Source organism: Pyrus communis, chromosome 12, assembly GCF_041283825.1.
Source record: "Pyrus communis isolate YQ-2024b chromosome 12, ASM4128382v1, whole genome shotgun sequence".
Lineage (NCBI taxonomy): Eukaryota > Viridiplantae > Streptophyta > Magnoliopsida > Rosales > Rosaceae > Pyrus > Pyrus communis.
The window spans coordinates 16163292-16184367 of record NC_142576.1 but is presented as its reverse complement, the minus strand read 5'-3'; positions in this window follow the sequence as shown (position 1 = coordinate 16184367).

The following is a 21076-nucleotide window of genomic DNA, read 5'->3' as shown; positions in this document are numbered from 1 at the left end:
AATGCGTATTCCATTCAATCCAACGAATTTAGGGAAATCTGAAAGTTAATCTAAGCGGATCTAATTAACTTGGAGCATTGAGTTTCACAACTTATCGAAAGACCAACTGAGAATCAATTTTGTTTGCAAGTGTAACATGTGTGGAGAAGAACCCCTTGGCTATTCCATCATCCATATTTTCATCACATTCATATTTACATTTTGCCTTTAATTATATTCTGTCTTTTTAATTTAATATCGTCCAAACACAATTCCCCCCCTCTATTTTGTTAAGTTTTAATCATTCGTATGTGTTTTAGTTTTGTATCTTTAAGCTTTTGGAGTCATAAACAATTGCAAATTCGTCTAAATCAAGTTCTAGCTTCTATTTGAGTCAATTTGATTGTTTTAGACAATTTGAGTTTTTCAAAGCCTTTCTGAGTCATAGTAGTCTTGTTAAGAGTATTTTAATTTAGTTTTTATGTTTTTAAGTCAATTTAGAAGGTTTTAGCAAGCCCTCCTAATCCCCGGTCTAGAACGATCCCTCACTTATCCATTCTACTACAATTGTCAAACGAGGGTTTAATTTGAGTGTCAAGTAAATCTCGCATCAAATTTTGGCGCCGTTGCCGGGGATTAGCAACTTTGCTAATCCTTTGTCTTTATTTTTATATTTTGTTTTTCGTGCATTCTTATTTCAAATTCTTAGTTTGTTTGTTTCCTTGTTTTTTTTTAGGTACTGTGTATGACTCGTAGCTCTCGGCCTATTATAGAGAACATCTCCGACTTTGACGGTGATTTTGAACGCACTTTGAGGAGAACGAGGAGTCAACAAGAGCCACCACAACCTCCACCACAACCTGGGCTTGAAGAAGACGAAGTAGGTGTAGAAGAAAAGCCCACGGATCAGATTTTTGAAGAAGAACAAGCCATGGCAGCAGATAATAGAACCATCAAGGAGCTTTCGGCCTCGGGTTTGGATAATGCATTGCCTCTTTGTATCCAATACCCCACGGCTGCAGAGGGGAAGACTGAGGAATTTGAACTCAAATCCAGTTTGTTACACCATATTCCGAAGTTCCATGGCTTGTCTATGGAAGACCCCAACAAACACTTGAAGGAGTTCGAGGTGGTTTGTTCGAGCATGACCCCCGTCAATGTGGATGGGAGTATATTGAAGATGAAGGCCTTTCCATTTTCACTTATGGACAAGGCCAAAGATTGGCTCTACGAACTAGCCCCGGGAACTGTGACTTCGTGGGAGAGTATGAAGCGTGCTTTCTTGGAGAAATTCTTCCCTACTTCGAGAGTGATTCTCCTACGGAAGAAAATTAGTGGTATTCAACAGAATCATGGTGAGACATTCCCGGCTTATTATGAGCGCTTCAAGGGCCTTGTAGCTTCATGTCCTCAACATCAAATGAAGGAGGAACTTCTCCTTCAATATTTCTATGAGGGCCTCCTTCCTATCGAACGTCAAATGCTTGATGCATCAGCGGGAGGAGCATTGGTGGACAAAACACCAAGGGATGCCAAGATTCTCATAGCCAACCGAGCGCTCAACGCTCAACAATATGAAGGAGTGGGCCAAAGGGAAGCCTCACGGCAACAAAGTGTAAATGAGGTGAGTGCTATTTCTGAAATTCAATCACAACTTGCTAATCTTACTTCTCTTGTTTCTCAGGTTGTGATTGGTCCAAAAGCACAAGAACACCAAGTTTGTGGCGTGTGCTCAATTCAAGGGCATCCATCCGACAAGTGCCCTCAACTAATCGATAATGGTGGGTGGGAATCTGCCAATGCAATTGGTTTCCAAGGACAAAATCAAAACAACCCATACTCGAACACTTACAATGCCGGATGGAGGGACCATCCAAACTTCAAATGGAGGGAGCCACAACAAGCTGCCCAACAAGGAGGATTTAGGCCAAACCCCCCTGGTTTTTATTCCAAGCCGTATGCACCCCAACAATCCCAACAACCTTCGGCATCATCTCATTCAGGTACGTCTTTGGAAAGTAATCAAGCTATGCAATTACTAACCTCTATTTCGCAGGGGTTGAAAAATCAAAACAACCGAATAGAAAATAACGAGAAGGAGATGATGGATATGAAGAAACAAATAGGGCAGATTTCTGAGTTCCTTGGACAGATTAGAGAGCAAGGAAAGCTTCCTAGCTCAACCACAGTCAATCCAAAGGGAGGATTCGAATCCGCCAAGGCCATCACCCTAAGGGGTGGAAAAGAAGTTGGGACCGAGCCAAACAATCCCAAATCTGCCCAGAAAGTAGATGAAGAGACGACACAACCTGAGGCAGATCACCCTAACTCGGCCAAATCAGGTAATTTAAGTTCAAATTCATGTACTTCACGTCCTAATCTGCGCAATGTACCTTTTCCTCGCAGGTTTATGCAAGAAAAAAAGGAAGAAAGCGAGAAGGACATTCTTGAAACGTTCCGGAAGGTGCAAGTGAACATACCACTTCTCGATGCAATCAAACAGGTTCCAAAGTATGCTAAATTCCTCAAGGACCTATGCAATACAAAGAGAAGAAGGGCAAACAAAGAGGTAGTGAAGGTAAGCGAGAATGTGTCCGCTGTTTTGCAACGTAAACTGCCTACCAAGTGCAAAGACCCCGGTAGTTTCACGATTCCTTGTGTGATTGGACATAATCGTTTTGAACATGCCATGCTTGATTTAGGTGCATCCATAAATGTCATGCCTTATTCTATTTATGCATCTATGAATTTGGGTGAATTAAAACAAGATGGTGTAATTATACAATTGGCGGATCGTTCTAACGCGTATCCAAAAGGAGTTTTGGAGGATGTGCTTGTGCAGGTGAACCATTTAATTTTTCCGGCTGATTTCTACGTCCTAGACATGGAGGATTCAGCCCATTCTACATCTTTGCCGATTCTCCTTGGTAGGCCATTCATGAAGACGGCCCGAACGAAGATTGATGTATACAAAGGCACCTTGACAATGGAATTCGATGGGGAAGTGATTGATTTTAATATTTCTGAAACTATGAGATATCCCGTTGATGACCATTCTTGTTTTTCCATTGATGTTATCGATTCTTTGGCGCAGGTATACCTTGAAGAATTGAACGAGGACGCCCTGGAAACAACCATCACTAAGGCCATAGAGCGCAAAAATGAAGGATTTGGGCCAATGCAAGGCCACGGCAAGGAGGAGGAATTCTTTGCAATGGGTTCTAGTGAAGAAATAATTGAGGTTGTGGCAGCCCTTGAGTCATTGCCACAACAATATGGTAAGGTTCCACTCTCACTTTCAAATTCAGTTTCCACTAAGATGCTACCTTCTGTTGTTCAGGCACCATCGCTTGAACTTAAGCCGTTGCCAGACCATTTGAAGTATGTGTTTTTGGGAAAAGGCGAAACATTGCCCGTCATCATTTCATCAAGTCTCACGGCAATGGAGGAGGAGAAGCTTGTGAGGGTGCTGCGAGAGCACAAAACGGCCATAGGGTGGACTTTGGCCGACATTAAAGGAATAAGCCCTACCACATGCATGCACCGTATACTTCTTGAGGAGGGGGCTAAACCAACTCGAGAGGCTCAACGCCGTCTCAACCCTCCGATGATGGAAGTGGTGAAGAAAGAAATAATCAAGCTTTTGGATTGCGGAGTGATCTACCCTATCTCCGATAGCCGTTGGGTCTCTCCAGTTCAAGTCGTTCCCAAGAAGTCCGGAGTAACTGTTATCAAGAATGATGAGAATGAGCTCGTTCCTACACGCATTCAGACTGGATGGCGAGTATGTATCGATTACCGGAAGCTAAATGCCATGACTAGGAAAGATCACTTTCCTTTGCCATTCATCGACCAGATGCTCGAAAGGTTAGCCGATCATGCTTTTTACTGTTTTCTTGATGGATACTCTGGATATAACCAAATTGTGATAGCCCCGGATGATCAAGAGAAGACCACATTCACATGTCCCTTTGGAACATTTGCTTATCGTCGCATGCCATTTGGCTTATGCAACGCACCGGCCACTTTCCAAAGGTGTATGGTAAGTATATTTTCCGATTTTGTTGAAAAGATCATTGAGGTTTTCATGGATGATTTCAGTGTATTTGGGAGTTCATTTGATAATTGCTTGGATAATCTAACCTTAATTTTGAAACGATGTGTTGAAACTAACCTTGTCTTGAATTGGGAGAAATGTCACTTTATGGTGAAACAAGGTATAGTTTTAGGACATATTGTTTCAGAAAAAGGAATTGAAGTAGATAAATCGAAAATAGACCTTGTACGTCACTTACCCTCTCCTACTTCGGTTAGAGAGGTACGTTCGTTTCTTGGCCATGCAGGGTTCTATAGGCGTTTTATCAAGGACTTCTCCAAGATGTCCAACCCTCTTTGCCGATTGCTTCAAAAAGATGTGCCATTCAAGTTTGATGAAGAGTGTAATTCGGCATTTAACCAACTCAAGGAGAAGCTAGTCTCGGCCCCCATTATTGTACCTCCAGATTGGAGCCTCCCGTTCGAGCTCATGTGCGATGCATCCGACTATGCATTAGGAGCTGTTCTAGGACAAAGAAGAGACAAGCGGCCGCATGTCATATACTATGCCTCTCGGACTCTCAATGATGCCCAATTGAACTACTCCACGACGGAAAAAGAACTTCTAGCTGTGGTTTTTGCTTTAGATAAATTCCGTTCATATTTAATTGGTACTAAAGTAATCGTTTATTCTGATCATGCAGCTTTGAGGTACTTGCTCACGAAAAAGGAAGCAAAGCCGAGGCTTATCCGTTGGATTCTTCTTCTTCAAGAATTTGATATTGAAATCTGGGATAAGAAAGGAAGCGAGAATGTAGTGGCTGACCATTTAAGCCGAATGATCCACGAGGAGCATGAACATGCCGTACCTATCCCTGAAACTTTTCCCGATGAGCAGCTACTTTCCATTGAGGTAAGTGAACCATGGTATGCAGATTTAGTGAATTACTTGGTGGCTAAACAAATTCCAAATGAACTAAACAAGCACCAACGTGATAAGCTTAAAAATGATGCACGTTTCTATGTTTGGGATGACCCTTATTTGTGGAAGTATTGCTCAGATCAAATTATACGTAGATGTGTGCATGATTCTGAATTTCACTCAATTCTAAGCTTTTGTCACACATATGCATGTGGTGGTCATTTTGGCACACAACGCACTGCCCTCAAGGTTTTAGAGTGTGGTTTTTATTGGCCGACTATATTTAGGGATGCTAGAACCTTTTGTATGTCTTGTGATCGTTGCCAACGAATGGGTAACATAGGTACCAAGGACCAAATGCCGCAAACCCCTGTCTTTAATGTTGAAATTTTTGATGTTTGGGGCATTGATTTCATGGGCCCTTTCCCTCCATCTTATGGTTTCACTTATATCTTGCTTGCCGTTGATTATGTTTCTAAATGGGTGGAAGCAAAAGCCACCCGTACTAACGATTCTAAGGTGGTTGCAGATTTCGTGAAAACTAACATTTTTGCTAGGTTTGGAATGCCGAGAGTAATCATAAGTGATGGAGGGTCTCACTTTTGCAATCGGACCATTGAGGCGTTGCTAAGAAAGTACCATGTCAACCATAAGGTCTCCACACCTTACCATCCTCAAACAAATGGCCAAGCCGAGGTGTCTAACCGAGAAATCAAACAAATTTTGGAGAAGACCGTTGGACCAACAAGGAGGGATTGGAGCTTACGTTTAGATGATGCACTGTGGGCATATCGTACGGCATACAAAACACCCATTGGGATGTCACCTTTTCGGCTCGTCTATGGTAAGCCATGTCATTTGCCCGTAGAGTTAGAGCACAAGGCACATTGGGCCGTGAAGATTTTCAACATGGACATAGATGCAGCGGGAGTTCATAGGAAGCTCCAATTGAATGAACTTGAGGAGATTCGGAATGAAGCCTATGAGAATGCCCGGATGTACAAAGCCAAGACCAAAGCATTCCATGATAAAATGATTCGAACCAAGACCTTCACAGTTGGGCAGAAAGTGTTACTTTTCAACTCTCGCCTACGTTTGTTTCCTGGTAAGTTGCGTTCTAAATGGATTGGCCCATTTGTTGTTACTAATGTTTTCCCTCATGGTGCAGTGCAAATCAAAAGTTCAAAGACGCAGCAAGAATTCAAAGTGAATGGGCATCGATTGAAGCCCTATTACGAGATGTTTGAGGAGCATGTCGTGGAGGAGGTACCCCTCCATGCCGTGGAACCTAGTCAAGCTTAAACGGAGGTACCGTCCGGCTGCAAGACGTAAAAGAAAGCGCTTCGTGGGAGGCAACCCATGCATCCGAATAGAGAAGAACTTGGAAACCCCTTTAAGAGACTTATTTTTATTCCTTTCTTTTTCTTTACTGCCTTTACTTTGCTTTCTTTCTCGTATTTGTTTATTTGCTTGCTCTGTTGTGACTTTCTGCTTAAAACATTGAGGACAAAGTTTGATTTAAGTGTGGGGGGGGGGGGTAAACAATTTGTATTTGCATGAATTTCGTGGGATTTATTCACCTTTCACTTAGAATGTTGTTTCTTGCTGTTTTAAGCGTTTTTAGAGTGTTTTAGTGTGTTTTATAGTGTCTTGGTATAAAACTCCGAAAATTTGATAAAAATTTAAAAAAAATAATAATAATTCTTTTGAAAAACCCAAAAATATGTGTTTTTAGAGTCATTTGAGTCATTTTGGTGTCTGCCTTGTTAGGTTGTTTAGTTGTTATTGTTTGTTTGTTTATTAATTGTGTGAGTCTATGATTGTAACATTGAGAAAATGTTTGATTTATTGATAGGCACTGCTAAACAAAGAAAGATGGTGCTTCACAAAGGGTGTTTGCTTGAGGCCCCACTACGTGGCTTTACTCTTGAAGCGGAAGGCGTAGGAATAGAAGGCATCGGAGCGGAAGGCGTAGGAGCAGAAGGCGTAGGAGCAGAAGGCATCGAAGATAGAGCATTCCAGGCCTCAATACTTGGCCAAGCGCTGGATGAGCCAGGAAAAAGGTGCCTCTGGAGGAAAGACGAGAACCTTTGACGGTCACTGTGAATCCGACCTTCAGACTCTTGCAGCTCATCAAGCTTCCTCTTCATGCCCGTCGAATAGTTGTTTGCAAGCACGTGCAAACTTCTATTCTCATACTTCAGCTGCTGGATCTCCTGCTTGAGACTTTCCACCTCTGCCATCAATGATTCCACCTGACGGGAGCGGGCAAGCAGGCGTTGGCCCATGTTGGACACAGAACTCGCACACTGAACACTAAGTGCGAGGGACTCTTGAACGGCCAGCTCATCGGACCGTCCTGACAGCAGCCTACTATCTTTCGGAGTGAGGAGGTTCCTAGCTACTATTGTAGCTGTTGTGGCGTCCTGCATCACGGAGTCTTCACCTGTGAGAGGACCGTTAGAAGAAAAGAAAGAAGGGCGCCATACGTTACCTTGACGCGGCGCGCCCGTATCACTGCTAAGGCTCAATTCCAAGCTAAGGTTCGATGAGTTTGCCATTTTTCAAAAGTGTTCAAAGAGAAGGGATGGAGTTAAATTTCAAAGGGCCGGAGTCGATTTTCTTCAGAGTGTGTTTGTTGTGGTGATCGATAGCTCAATAAAAAAGCCAAGGCGACGCGTCCACCAATTCAAAAAGCCGGAATTTCCGGCGTAAGTTCGGCGACGCTTTCTCGACTTTTCAGAAGGCGCGTTCAACTTTGTCAAAAGATTTCTTCTTTTCAGACAACACGTGGAGGCCATCACCGCAACTACACATCTTTAGCCGACAAGCGCAAAGTTCGGCGACGCTTTCTCTGCTTTTCAGAAGACGCGTGCAGCTTTGTCAAAAGGAGCCGCATCTGCACTACCACGTGTCGTTCAGAAAGCGAAGGGGCACCTGCTCAGAAATCGAAGAGGCGTGTTCAGAGATCGAAGAGGCGCCATTATTTCAAAAAGCCGGATTTGCGGGATCAAAACGTTTGTCGACAAAGGTAAAAAAATACCACCACTTGATATTATCTCTATATATGTCGACCTTCGTCTTTGATGGCAGGGCAAACCTGAAGAAAATGCACAACTCTCCCTCACCTCTGAGGGCGCACTCCCAGCAAAGCCTTTTGAAATACTCAATTCTTTCTTCTTCCCCAAAGATGATACCAGATGCCTGGAGTACATATGACCCAGGAGGAAACGGCGGATTGAAACATGTGCTGATTCATTCACCGCTTCTTCAAAAGCAAAGGTATCTCATATCATCAAGGTCAAAAGCAAAAGTATCTCATATCATGCTCTTTCCCTGTCTTTTTCTTTGTCCTTGTTCTTACTCGCATGGCAAAGTAAACGAAGCAATCAGCCGGCACTTGGAGTCAGTCTTCCGATCTGGAGCCAACTGCCTGGAATCTATTCCTGATTGCTTACCTAGCGTTGCTCTCGAGTAGTCATCTTCAACGGTTGATACACTTCCGGAGAAGGGACCACTTCTGCAAAGGGGAGCGAGTAAGGCAAGTGAAAATGATACATTGAAGCATGTGGAGACAAACATAGGCTGAGTTATCCTCCAACCCTTTTCAATACGAATTGGAAAGATTGAACAAAGAAACAGACCAAAGGGGTAAGCTCAGACCTTCGGGGGAGACCAAAAGAACCATCCTGCTGCCCAGTTCAAGAAGTAGCACAAAGGAAAATCAACGATGGGCAGAAACCAGTTCAAGAGTAAGCCTGTGGAATCACAAAGATCAAAAGCCTCAATGCAATTACCAAGGAGAAGATGGAATTTACACTCTATAACCAGATTTGCGTCTCTAAACTCTTCTCTTTGTTAATTACATTATGCCATGTTTAGTATGTTTAAGTGCTTTTTATGTATTTACTTATGCTTTGTGTGAATCTATGCTTAAAACATTGAGGACAATGTTTGATTTAAGTGTGGGGGGGTAACTAAGTTTATTTGATGCAAATTCGTTGGATTTTATCACCTATCACTTCACATGTTGTTTCTTCACTGTTTTAAAACTGTTTTAGTGTGTTTTGTCTTAAAAATTTGAAAATCCCATAAAAATTTGAAAAATTGTTTTGAAAAACCCAAAAAGAGTTGTTTTAAAGTTGTTTTTGTGTGTGTGTTTGTGTCTTAGGATACCTTCCAACACAATGATAAGGATTTGGTTTGTAATTGCATGACTGTTAAAAAGAGTTATTAACATAGAGAAAAGTTTGATTTACTCTTGGTATATGCTTGGTTATGGTTATAATGTATAACTTCACATGCAATCAAAAAAAAAAAAAAAAAAAAAAAATTTAGTTTTTGTAACATGCCTGAAGGAAGGAACTCAAACAAATGCTACAACCCTGAGAGACTTGAGCCTATAACGTTCTTTGGAGAGTATAATCTGTGATTTCTTGTTTTCTAAAATCGTTGCATGATCTCATTATTCTTTGCTTGGTTACTACTTAGAAGGCGTTTCATCATATAGTTCCAAATGCTAGAACTCATGCCCATTTCATTCAAAGCATGTTATTGATTTGCATAACATATATCAAGATGAAGTTGTGTAGTTGCCACCATAGCCAAATAGCCTCGCTTCCCATATTTCGTATATGTTGTAAGTTTTACCCCCGTTGAGCCATGTTAACCCATGTTCTTTGTTTACCCACTTTATCTTCACCTAACCTAGAATATGACCGTCCTTACCCTTGTTCTTAAAAGATAAAAGATAGTGAGCATGACTTAATTAAATTCCTTTTGAGTTACATTATGAAAGAAAATAAGTGTGGGGGAGAGAATGTTTAAGTGTTTTTGTTTTGAGATTCAAAAGAAAAAAAAAAAAAAAAAAAAAAAAAAAAAGAAAAAAAAGAGAGAAAAGAATAAGTTATTGAAGAAAGGTTCCAAAACACCAATTCTGGGCGTAAATTGTCTAAATTCTCCCTTTTTGTTCAAAAGTTGAGTTTTCATTCAAAAGTGAATTCTAAGTTGATTAAAATGCTTTGCTCACTATTTCTTTAAGAACCTTTGTTTTCCATATCCCTTCTTTATCCACATACCCCAAGCCCCGTTACAACCCTTGACTTCTATCTTGAGTGTTGTGTATTTCAATTTGTGGAGTTTGAACTTGGTATGAGCTTATGGTGTCACTGGTTCTCGCGTCTAAGTAGTAGCATTCCATTCATGAGATCATATCTAAACTTGATTATTAACTCCAGAATTTGCGTTCTTTGTGATACATATATGTGAGTGTCGTTTTCATGTTTACATCAATCTTCTCACATATGACTAGATTAGGGTGTGTAGTTAGAAAATCTGAGTAAAAATTGAGTGCATATCTTGAAAGGAATTGAGCAAATTCTCTAAGGCATGTTACTACATTCAAAACATGGTTTTAAATGCTTAATTGTGAACTTGTATATGGTGAATATGATTAAGAATTTACTTAAATGTGAAGATGACTAAAATCTGTGAGAATGATGATTTTTAACTTGTCATGTGCATTGGAAATCCCTAAGACGGTTGTTGGAAGGTTTAGGTTGTGTTTTACGTGTTTAGTGTCGTTTTGTTTATTTGTTTTTATTCTGTTTTGCTCGAGGACTAGCAAAAGCTAAGTGTGGGGGTATTTGATAGGAGCATATTCATGCGACTTAAATGGCTTGTTCTCGTGCATTTACGTTATGTTTCTCTCGTTATTTTAGTCCTTTATGCTTCTTTTGTGTGTTTTCAGGTTCTAAGGGCCTAGGGAGCAAGAAAGTGCATTTTGAGGCCATTTGGAGCATTTTTGGGCATGGATTGGATAGCTTATCCATGGAGCCAAGAGGATGGACGAATTTGAAGGCCTTGTATGCACTTGAAGACACAAAACAATGGCTCTAGCCCAATCAAACACATTATGCCATACAAACCAACCTATTTTAGGCCCATTCAATGTACTTAAACCCTAGCCCTTTAAACTAATTCATTTATCACTTATCAAACCATTCACTTATCACTCACCACATATCATTCACTTATCACTTAACATATCATTCATTTATTTCACTTCCATACTCCTCTTAATTCCACATGCATTCTCACACATGCACATCATTCACTCACATTTCCACCATTCATTCTTTATTCCTTTCCAAACATCTCACATGCATTTCCACCTTCCTACTTCATCATTTCACCACATTCTCCCTCTTTAACTCACATGCATTCATCATAATTCACAACACAAAACAACTTCATTGCCGTGGGTTCCCATTTCCTTTCCAAACATCTCACATGCATTTCTTCATTATTTCCTAACCCTACATGCATTATTTATTGCATCTTCACATGCATTCACACACACTTTACACATTCAAACCGTGAGCTCCCATTCCTATATGCCATTTTCAGATTTCCACCCACTAACCTAGTCATCAACACATGCACTTCCACCTTTCATCCACAATGATTCATGATTCATTCACTTTGCATCCTTTAAATCACATAATTTTCCATCATTAATTAGCCACTTGCATCTTAAACAAACAACCATATGTTCCCTCCACTACTCCTATAAATACCCTTGCATTCATTCATTCAATTCATATCTCATATTTCCATTCACAACACTTCACACAACACAAATACACATCCATTGCCGCAATTCCCCTTCCATTTTCTGTGCAGTTTTTCTCCTTCATTGCAGCCACTATCCAACCACTTCCCATCCCTCCAAAACACTTCACATAATCCCCAAAGCTCACCTTAGACCTTGTGCTACAACAACGAGGAAGAAAAGAGTGCTTAAACGTTCATACAATTCAAGTTTGAGTTGTTGGAATGTTTAAGTGTTTCTTTGATTTCAAAGTTTAAATTTAATTCTCTTTGTTTTGTACGTATGAGAAGGGAAGAGAAGAGTGCCTAAACGTTCATACAATTCACGTTTGAGTTGTTGGAATGTTTAGGTGTTTCTTTGATTTCAAAGTTATGAGGAACTAAACCCCCCTTTAGCTAGGGGGTGATTCGAAACTATGTTTATATTTGCATTTTGAATTGATTACGTTTGGTTGGAATTTCATAAGTTGTGGATTCAATTCGTTTAACTGTTTGATTGATAACTTATTTATGTATGTTCATTGAGATTGCAAGCTTAATTTTCATGCATAAATATGACGCTAGAATATAAGTGAATTTCACCTAATCGTTATGAACTTATATTCACAAGTAGTAGAGGTTGCTTATAAACAATCTCGTTAAACGAATTCTTGGCATAAGTTTCATGCGTATTCCATAGTAACGAATGCCTCGTCGATGTTTATGATTTCCGTTGAACTTAATGATCTTGGTTAAATGTCTCTATCATGCGTATTCCATAGTTAGGGACTTTGATTAAGAATAATTTGGTTGTAATGCGTATTCCATTCAATCCAACGAATTGAGGGAAATCTGAAAGTTAATCCAAGCGGATCTAATTAACTTGGAGCATTGAGTTTCACAACTTATCGAAAGACCAACTGAGAATCAATTTTGTTTGCAAGTGTAACATGTGTGGAGAAGAACCCCTTGGCTATTCCATCATCCATATTTTCATCACATTCATATTTACATTTTGCCTTTAATTATATTCTGTCTTTTTAATTTAATATCGTCCAAACACAATTCCCCCCCTCTATTTTGTTAAGTTTTAATCATTCGTATGTGTTTTAGTTTTGTATCTTTAAGCTTTTGGAGTCATAAACAATTGCAAATTCGTCTAAATCAAGTTCTAGCTTCTATTTGAGTCAATTTGATTGTTTTAGACAATTTGAGTTTTTCAAAGCCTTTCTGAGTCATAGTAGTCTTGTTAAGAGTATTTTAATTTAGTTTTTATGTTTTTAAGTCAATTTAGAAGGTTTTAGCAAGCCCTCCTAATCCCCGGTCTAGAACGATCCCTCACTTATCCATTCTACTACAATTGTCAAACGAGGGTTTAATTTGAGTGTCAAGTAAATCTCGCATCACATACAAGATTGATTCTCAGTTGGTCTTTCGATAAATTATGAAACTCAACACTCCGGGTTAATTAGGTCCGCTTAAATTAACCGTCAAGTTTTCCTTAAGTTAATGAATTGGATGGGTTAGCGCAACGCAATTCACAACATTCTCCAAAAGTCCTTTACGTGAACAGCACAATAAAGATACAATCAAAGATCATTAAGCATCATGAAAACTATAAGTGTTGACGAGGCATTCGTTACTATGATGAGCATGAAACTCGTGCCAAGAATTCATTTAACGCGATTGTTTATAAGCAACCTCCACTACTTGTGAATATAAGTTCATAACGATTAGGTGAAACTCACTTATATTCTAACGTCATATTCATGCATGAAAATTAAGCGCGCATTCTTAATAAACATACATAAATAAGTTATCAATCAAACGGTTAAACAAATTGAATCAACAACTTATGAAATTCCAACGAAAGTTAATCAATTCATATTGCAAATATAAACATAGTTTCGAATCACCCCCTAGCTAAAGGGGGATTAGTTCCTCATAACTTTGAAATCAAAGAAACACCTAAACATTCCAACAACTCAAACTTGAATTGTATGAACGTTTAGGCACTCTTCTCTTCCATTCCTCATACGTACAAAACAAAGAGAATTGAATTTAAACTTTGAAATCAAAGAAACACCTAAACATTCCAACAACTCAAACTTGAATTGTATGAACGTTTAGGCCCTCTTATCTTCCTCGTTGTTGTAGCACAAGGTCTAAGGTGAGGTTTGGGGGATTATGGAAATGGATGAGGAGTGGTGTAGAAGTGGAAGGGGAATGGAAAAATGGTGTTTGGATTATAAGGGGAGAGATGGGAAGCTCACGGCTAGGGAAGGGAGAATGTGTTTGTAATGTGTTGTGTATGAAATGAGATGATATTGAATGAATGAATGCAAGGGTATTTATAGGAGTAATGGAGGGAACATGACAGCTAAGAGGTGGGTGGAAATGTGGCTGCAAGTTTGGTGAATGATTATGAGTGAATGCATGTGAATGTGGCTAGGTTGGAAAGCTCGAAATCTGAAAATGCAAATGGGAATGCTGAAATGCAAAGGTGGCCACGGTTTTGAGTGTGTTTTGTGTTGGAAATGCATGTGAATGCATGTGAATGTTGTTTGTGTGAAGTGTGTGTGGGTTAAAGAGTGAATGGTGGTGTAATGATGAAGTGTGATGGCTGAAAATGTCAAGGGAAATGCATGTGATTTCACGGCAAAGAATTTCAGGATGCATGTGTGTTGGTGTGTTGTGTGATTGTTTTGTGGTTGAATGATTAAGTGGCTGAATTAAAGAATGGGAGTGCATGTGGCTTAGGTGGTGTAATGATGAAGTGGGAATTGAAAGAATGTGGTTGGAAAGTGGAAGGGAAGGCACGGCACAAAGGGGGAAGTGTTGGAAATGCATGTGATGCATGCCAATGTTGTCTTTTGGTGCATGTGTGTGTTGAATGGTGTCCTTTAATTATGCACGGTTTAGGGCTGTTAAGGGGAGAGAAATGGGAGTGAATGTGGCTTAATGATGAAGGGGGAAAGCTTGGAAAGCATGTGGCAAGGTTGGTTGCATGATGATGATGCATGTGAGTTGAAATGCATATGTTTAAATGGTTGAAATGTGTAGATGATTATGAGTATGATAAGTGATAAGTGAATGATGTATTAAGTGATAAATGAATGATATGTTAAGTGATAAATGAATGATATGTGATGAGTGATAAGTGAATGGAAGTGATAAGTGATAAGTGAATGGAAGTGATAAGTGAATGGTTTGATAAGTGAATGATATGATAAGTGAATGCTTATAATAAGTGAATGATATGATAAGTGAATGATATGATAAGTGAATGCTTTAAGTGTTTAAAATAGGGAACAAAGCCCTTCCTTGCATGGCAAGGAAGGGAGACACAAGGAAACACACGACAATGTCCTAAGGTTGCAAGGAATGTTGTTTTTGTGTTCTAAAATGCGTAGGAGTCTTCAATGATGCTTAAACATGAGGTCTTTTAGGATTTAACTTTCCTACTTCAAGTCTTTAATTTCGTCCATCCTCTTGGCTCCAAGCATATGATATCCATTCCAATCTCTAATTTGCTCCAAAAGGCTCCAAAAGGCATCCTTTTGCATACCTTGCCCTTAGAACCTGAAAACACACAAAAGAAGCATAAAGGACTAAAATAACTAGAGAAACATAACGTAAATGCACGAGAACAAGCCATTTAAGTCGCATGAATATGCTCCTATCAAATACCCCCACACTTATCTTTTGCTAGTCCTCGAGCAAAACAGAAAGAAAAACAAAACAAAACCAAACGAAACAAAACAAGTAAAACACAACCTAAACCTTCCAACAACCGTCTTAGGGATTTCCAATGCACATGACACGTTAAAAATCATCATTCCCACAGATTTTAGTCATCTTCACACTTAAGTACATTCTTAATCATAGTCACCATATACTAGTTCACAATTAAGCATTTAAAACCATGTTTTGAATGTAGTAACATGCCTTAGAGAATTTGCTCAATTCCTTACAAGATATGCACTCGATTTTCACTCAGATTTTCTAACTACACACCCTAATCTAGTCATATGTGAGAAGATTGATGTAAACATGAAAACGAACACTCACATATATGTATCACAAAGAACGCAATTTCTGGAGTTAATAAGCATGTTTAGATATGATCTCATGAATGGAATGCTACTACTTAGATGCGAGAACCAGTGACACCATATGCTCATACCAAGTTCAAACTCCACAAATTGAAACACATAACACTCAAGATAGAAGTCAAGGGTTGTAACGGGGCTAGGGTATTGGCTAACAATGAAAGGTGAAGGATAAACAAACATTCTTAAAGCAATAGTGAGCAAAGTATTGAATCAGGCACTTAGAATTCCCTTAAGAACGCAGAAGTCAACTTTGAACACCCAAGGGAAAGTCACACAAAACTTAGGGCCATATTCACTTTTTGGACCCTTTCTTCAATCACTCATTCTTTCATTTTTTTTTTCAAGCTCTTTTTTTTTTCTTTCTATCTTTCTTTTCTTTTGAATCTCAAACATACTTAAGAACAAGCATTCCTTCCCCCACACTCATTTTCTTGCATAATGTAACTCAAAAGGAATTCATTTAAGTCATGCTCACTATCTTTTAAGAACAAGGGTGTGGATTGTCCTAAACTAGGCTAGGTGAGGAAAATATGGGTAAACAAAGAATAGAGGCTAAACAAGGCTCAACGGGGTTAAAACTTACAACAAATACGAAATATGGGAAGTGAGGCTATTTGGCTATGGTGGCAACTACACAACTTCATCTTGATATATGTTATGCAAATCAATAACATGCTTTGAATGAAATGGGCATGAGTTCTAGCATTTGGAACTATATGATGAAACGCCTTCTAAGTAGTAACCAAGCAAAGAATAATGAGATCATGCAACGACTTTAGAAAACAAGAAATCACAGATTATACTCTCCAAAGAACGTTATAGGCTCAAGTCTCTCAGGGTTGTAGCGTTTGTTTGAGTTCCTTCCTTCAAGCATGTTACAAAAACGAATTTTTTTCTTTTATGATTGCATGTGAAGTCATACATTATAACCATAACCAAGCATATACCAAGAGTAAATCAAACTTTTCTCTATGTTTATAACTCTTTTTAACAGTCATGCAATTAGAAACCAAATCCTTATCATTGTGTTAGAAGGTGACCTACGACACAAAAACGACTCAAAACACTCTTTTTAGGCTTTTCAAAACATTTTTTTCAAATTTTTATGTGTTTTTCGGAGTTATAAAACAACACACACTAAAACACTCTAAAACAATTTACAAACACCTTAAAACAGCAAGGAACAACATTTGAAGTTATGGGTGATAAAATCCCACGAATTTGCATTAACAACATTAGTTACCCCCCCCCCCCCCCCCCCACACTTAAATCAAACATTGTCCTCAATGGTTTAAGCATAGATTCACACAAAACATAAGTAAACACACAAAAAGCACTTAAACATACTAAACATGGCAAAATGTAATTAACAAAGAGAAGAGTTTAGGGACGCAAATCTGGTTATGGAGTGTAAATTCCATCTTCTCTTTGTTGATTGCATTGAGGCTTGATCTTGATGATTCCACAGGCTTACTCTCGAACTGGTTGCCGCCCATCGTTGATTTTCCTTTGTGCTACTCTTGATCTGGGCAGCAGGATTCTTTTGGTCTCCCCCGAAGGTCTGAGCTTACTCCTTTGGTCTGTTTCTTTGTTCAATCTTTCCAATTCGTATTGAAAAGGGTTGGAGGATAACTCAGCCTAAGTTTGTCTCCACATGCTTCAATGTATCATTTTCACTTGCCTTACTCGCTCCCCTTTGCAGAAGTGGTCCCTTCTCTGGAAGTGTATCAACCGTTGAAGATGACTACTCGAGAGCAACGCTAGGTAAGCAATCAGGAATAGATTCCAGGCAGTTGGCTCCAGATCGGAAGACTGACTCCAAGTGCCGGCTGATTGCTTCTTTTACTTTGCCATGCGAGTAAGAACAAGGACAAAGAAAAAGACAGGGAAAGAGCATGATATGAGATACTTTTGCTTTTGACCTTGATGATATGAGATACCTTTGCTTTTGAAGAAGCGGTGAATGAATCAGCACACTTCAATCTAGCGTTTCCTCCTGGGTCATCTGTACTCCACGCATCTGGTATCATCTTTGGGGAAGAAGAATAATTTGAGTATTTCGAAAGGCTTTGCTGGGAGTGCGCCCTCAGAGGCGAGAGAGAGTTGGGCATTTTCTTCAGGTTTGCCTTGCCATAAAAGACGAAGGTCGACATATATAGAAATAATATCAAGTGGTGGTACTGTTCTTTTACCCTTGTCGACAAATGTCTCTTCGATATCTGAACGACGCCTCTTCGATTTCTGAGCAGGCGCCCTTTCGATTTCTGAACGACGCCCCTTTGCTTTCTGAACGACACGTAGTAGTGCGGATGCGGCTCCTTTTGACAAAGCTGCACGTGTTTTCTGAAAAGCAGAGAAAGCGTCGCCGAACTTTGCGCTTGTCGGCTAAAGATATGTAGTTGCGGTGATGGCCTCCACGTGTTGTCTAAAAAGAAGAAATCTTTTGACAAAGTTGAACGCGTCTTCTGAAAAGCCGAGAAAGCGTCGCCAAAATTACGCTGGAAATTCCGGCTTTTTGAATCGGTGGACGCGTCGCCTTGGCTTTTTTTATTGAGCTATCGATCACCACAACAAACACACTCTGAAGATTTCCCATTCTTGAAAATCGACTCCGGCCCTTTGAAATTTAACTCCATCCCTTTTCTTTGAACACTTTTGAAAAATGGCAAACTCATCGAACCTTAGCTTGGAATTGAGCCTTAGCAGTGATACGGGCGCGCCGCGTCAAGGTAACGTATGGCGCCCTTCTTTCTTATCTTCTAACGGTCTTCTTACAGGTGAAGACTCCGTGATGCAGGACGCCACAACAGCTACAATAGTAGCTAGGAACCTCCTCACTCCAAAAGATAGTAGGCTGCTGTCAGGACGGTCCGATGAGTTGGCCGTTCAAGAGTCCCTCGCACTTAGTGTTCAGTGTGCGAGTTATGTGTCCAACATGGGCCAACGCCTGCTTGCCCGCTCCCGTCAGGTGGAATCATTGATGGCAGAGGTGGAAAGTCTTAAGCAAGAGATCCAGCAGCTTAAGTACGAGAATAGAAGTTTGCATGTGCTTGCAAATAACTATTCGTCGGGCATGAAGAGGAAGCTTGATGAACTGCAAGAGTCTGAAGGTCGGATTCAAAGTGACCGTCAAAGGTTTTCGTCTTTCCTCCAGAGGCACCTTTTTCCTGGATCATCGAGCGCTTGGCCAAGTATTGAGGCCTGGAATGCTCTAGCTCCGATGCCTCCCGCTTCTCTGCCTTCCGCTTCGATGCCTCCCGCTTCTATGCCTTCCGCTTCTATGCCCTCCGCTTCGACGCCTCGTAGTGGGGCTTCACGTAAACAACCTTTGTGAAGCTCCATCATTCTGCCATGTTTTATTATTATTATTATTATTATTATTTTTTTTTTTTTTTTTTTTTTTTACATAAATAAAATCAAACGGCATGGAATTGGTCCTTGAATGGAAGGTGATACTTGAAGTGAACCGGCATTGGTTTGAATTCTAATGTAGGTGCCTGATTCAAAAAAAAACAACAAGTTAGTATAAAATGTAATGGAATTTGGAAAAAATGACTTACTTGTTTTGTCTGACAAGAACTCAATGACAAACACCACTCCTTTGAAAGTTTCAGGGATATTGGACTTGGCCAGATTGCATGTGATGGTTATGACTTGTCCAATGTCATCAAATTCAACTTCTTTGGGCATTGTTGTCTCGAGTATATCCCCTTTGATGAATTCATGAAATTCCCTACTCTGCACCTTTGGAAGGTCTTCCAAGATGTCTTTTTCACTTTCTTCTTCCTTGGAATTCATGAACCTGCAAGGAATAGGGATATTAGGTGGAATGGGGTTAGAACTAATTGGAACAACCTTACTTGAATTAGATGGCGTAGGAGCAATAAGTGCTTCCGGCAAAGGTGCTTCAAATCCTCCCTTCGGATTTACAATGGTTGAACTAGGGAGTTTGCCTTGGTCGCAAAATTGTCCTACGAACTCCGCTATCTGCCCAATTTGCTTTTCCAAGTGGTCCAACCTTTTGTCTTCTTGTCGAGCCTCATTGTCTTGATTTTGTGAGCCCTGCACCAAACAAATTAATTCGTTAAGCTTTTGATTATAATCTATTGACGAACTTAAATTTGGTTGGGCATATTGAATATGAGGTTGTGGTGGGTGCATAGGTCTTGAATAGAACTCCTCATATGGCTGCCAATATCCTTCTTCTTGAACATGTTGAGGTTCCCACCACATAGAGTTTGAATGATCACTCCAATCTGAACTGTAAGTATTGGAAAACACGTTATTCCTTGATTGAAGATCAAATATATCAACACTTTGCATTTGAGACCTTTCCATGAGCTGTGACAAAAGAGAAGCATTATCTAGTGCCATGTTGTTCTTCTCTAGTATTTGAATTCAACAAACAAAACACAAATCAAAAACTAAAACTAAATTACATAACAGAAACAAACAATCCAAGAGATTAGCAAATTTGCTAATCCCCGGCAACGGCGCCAAAATTTGGTGCGAGAATTATATGCGCACAAATTAAACCCTCTTTTTGACAATTGTAGTATAAGTATAAGTAGGGATCGTTCTGGACCGGGGATTAGGAGGGATTGCAAATCTCTTGGAAACTGACTCAAAAACGTAAAATAAAGTTTAAAACACTAAACTAGACTCAAAGAATGCAAAATTAAAGTTTAAAACACTAAGACAAACCAAAAACTCAAAATGCTTTAAAAACACAAACTAAATTGAATTCTAACTAAAATGAACATTAAAGCAAAAGGGGGATTGAGGTTTTTACGAAAATTGAAATAACGAAACAAGTTAATAAACTAGACAGAATGTAAATATGAAATTTATGGATGAATGCTAGCTAAGGGGTTCATCTCCATACATGTTACACTTGCATACAAGATTGATTCTCAGTTGGTCTTTCGATAAATTATGAAACTCAACACTCCGGGTTAATTAGGTCCGCTTAAATTAACCGTCAAGTTTTCCTTAAGTTAATGAATTGGATGGGTTAGCGCAACGCAATTCACAACATTCTCCAAAAGTCCTTTACGTGAACAGCACAATAAAGATACAATCAAAGATCATTAAGCATCATGAAAACTATAAGTGTTGACGAGGCATTCGTTACTATGATGAGCATGAAACTCGTGCCAAGAATTCATTTAACGCGATTGTTTATAAGCAACCTCCACTACTTGTGAATATAAGTTCATAACGATTAGGTGAAACTCACTTATATTCTAGCGTCATATTCATGCATGAAAATTAAGCGCGCATTCTTAATAAACATACATAAATAAGTTATCAATCAAACGGTTAAACAAATTGAATCAACAACTTATGAAATTCCAACGAAAGTTAATCAATTCATATTGCAAATATAAACATAGTTTCGAATCACCCCCTAGCTAAAGGGGGATTAGTTCCT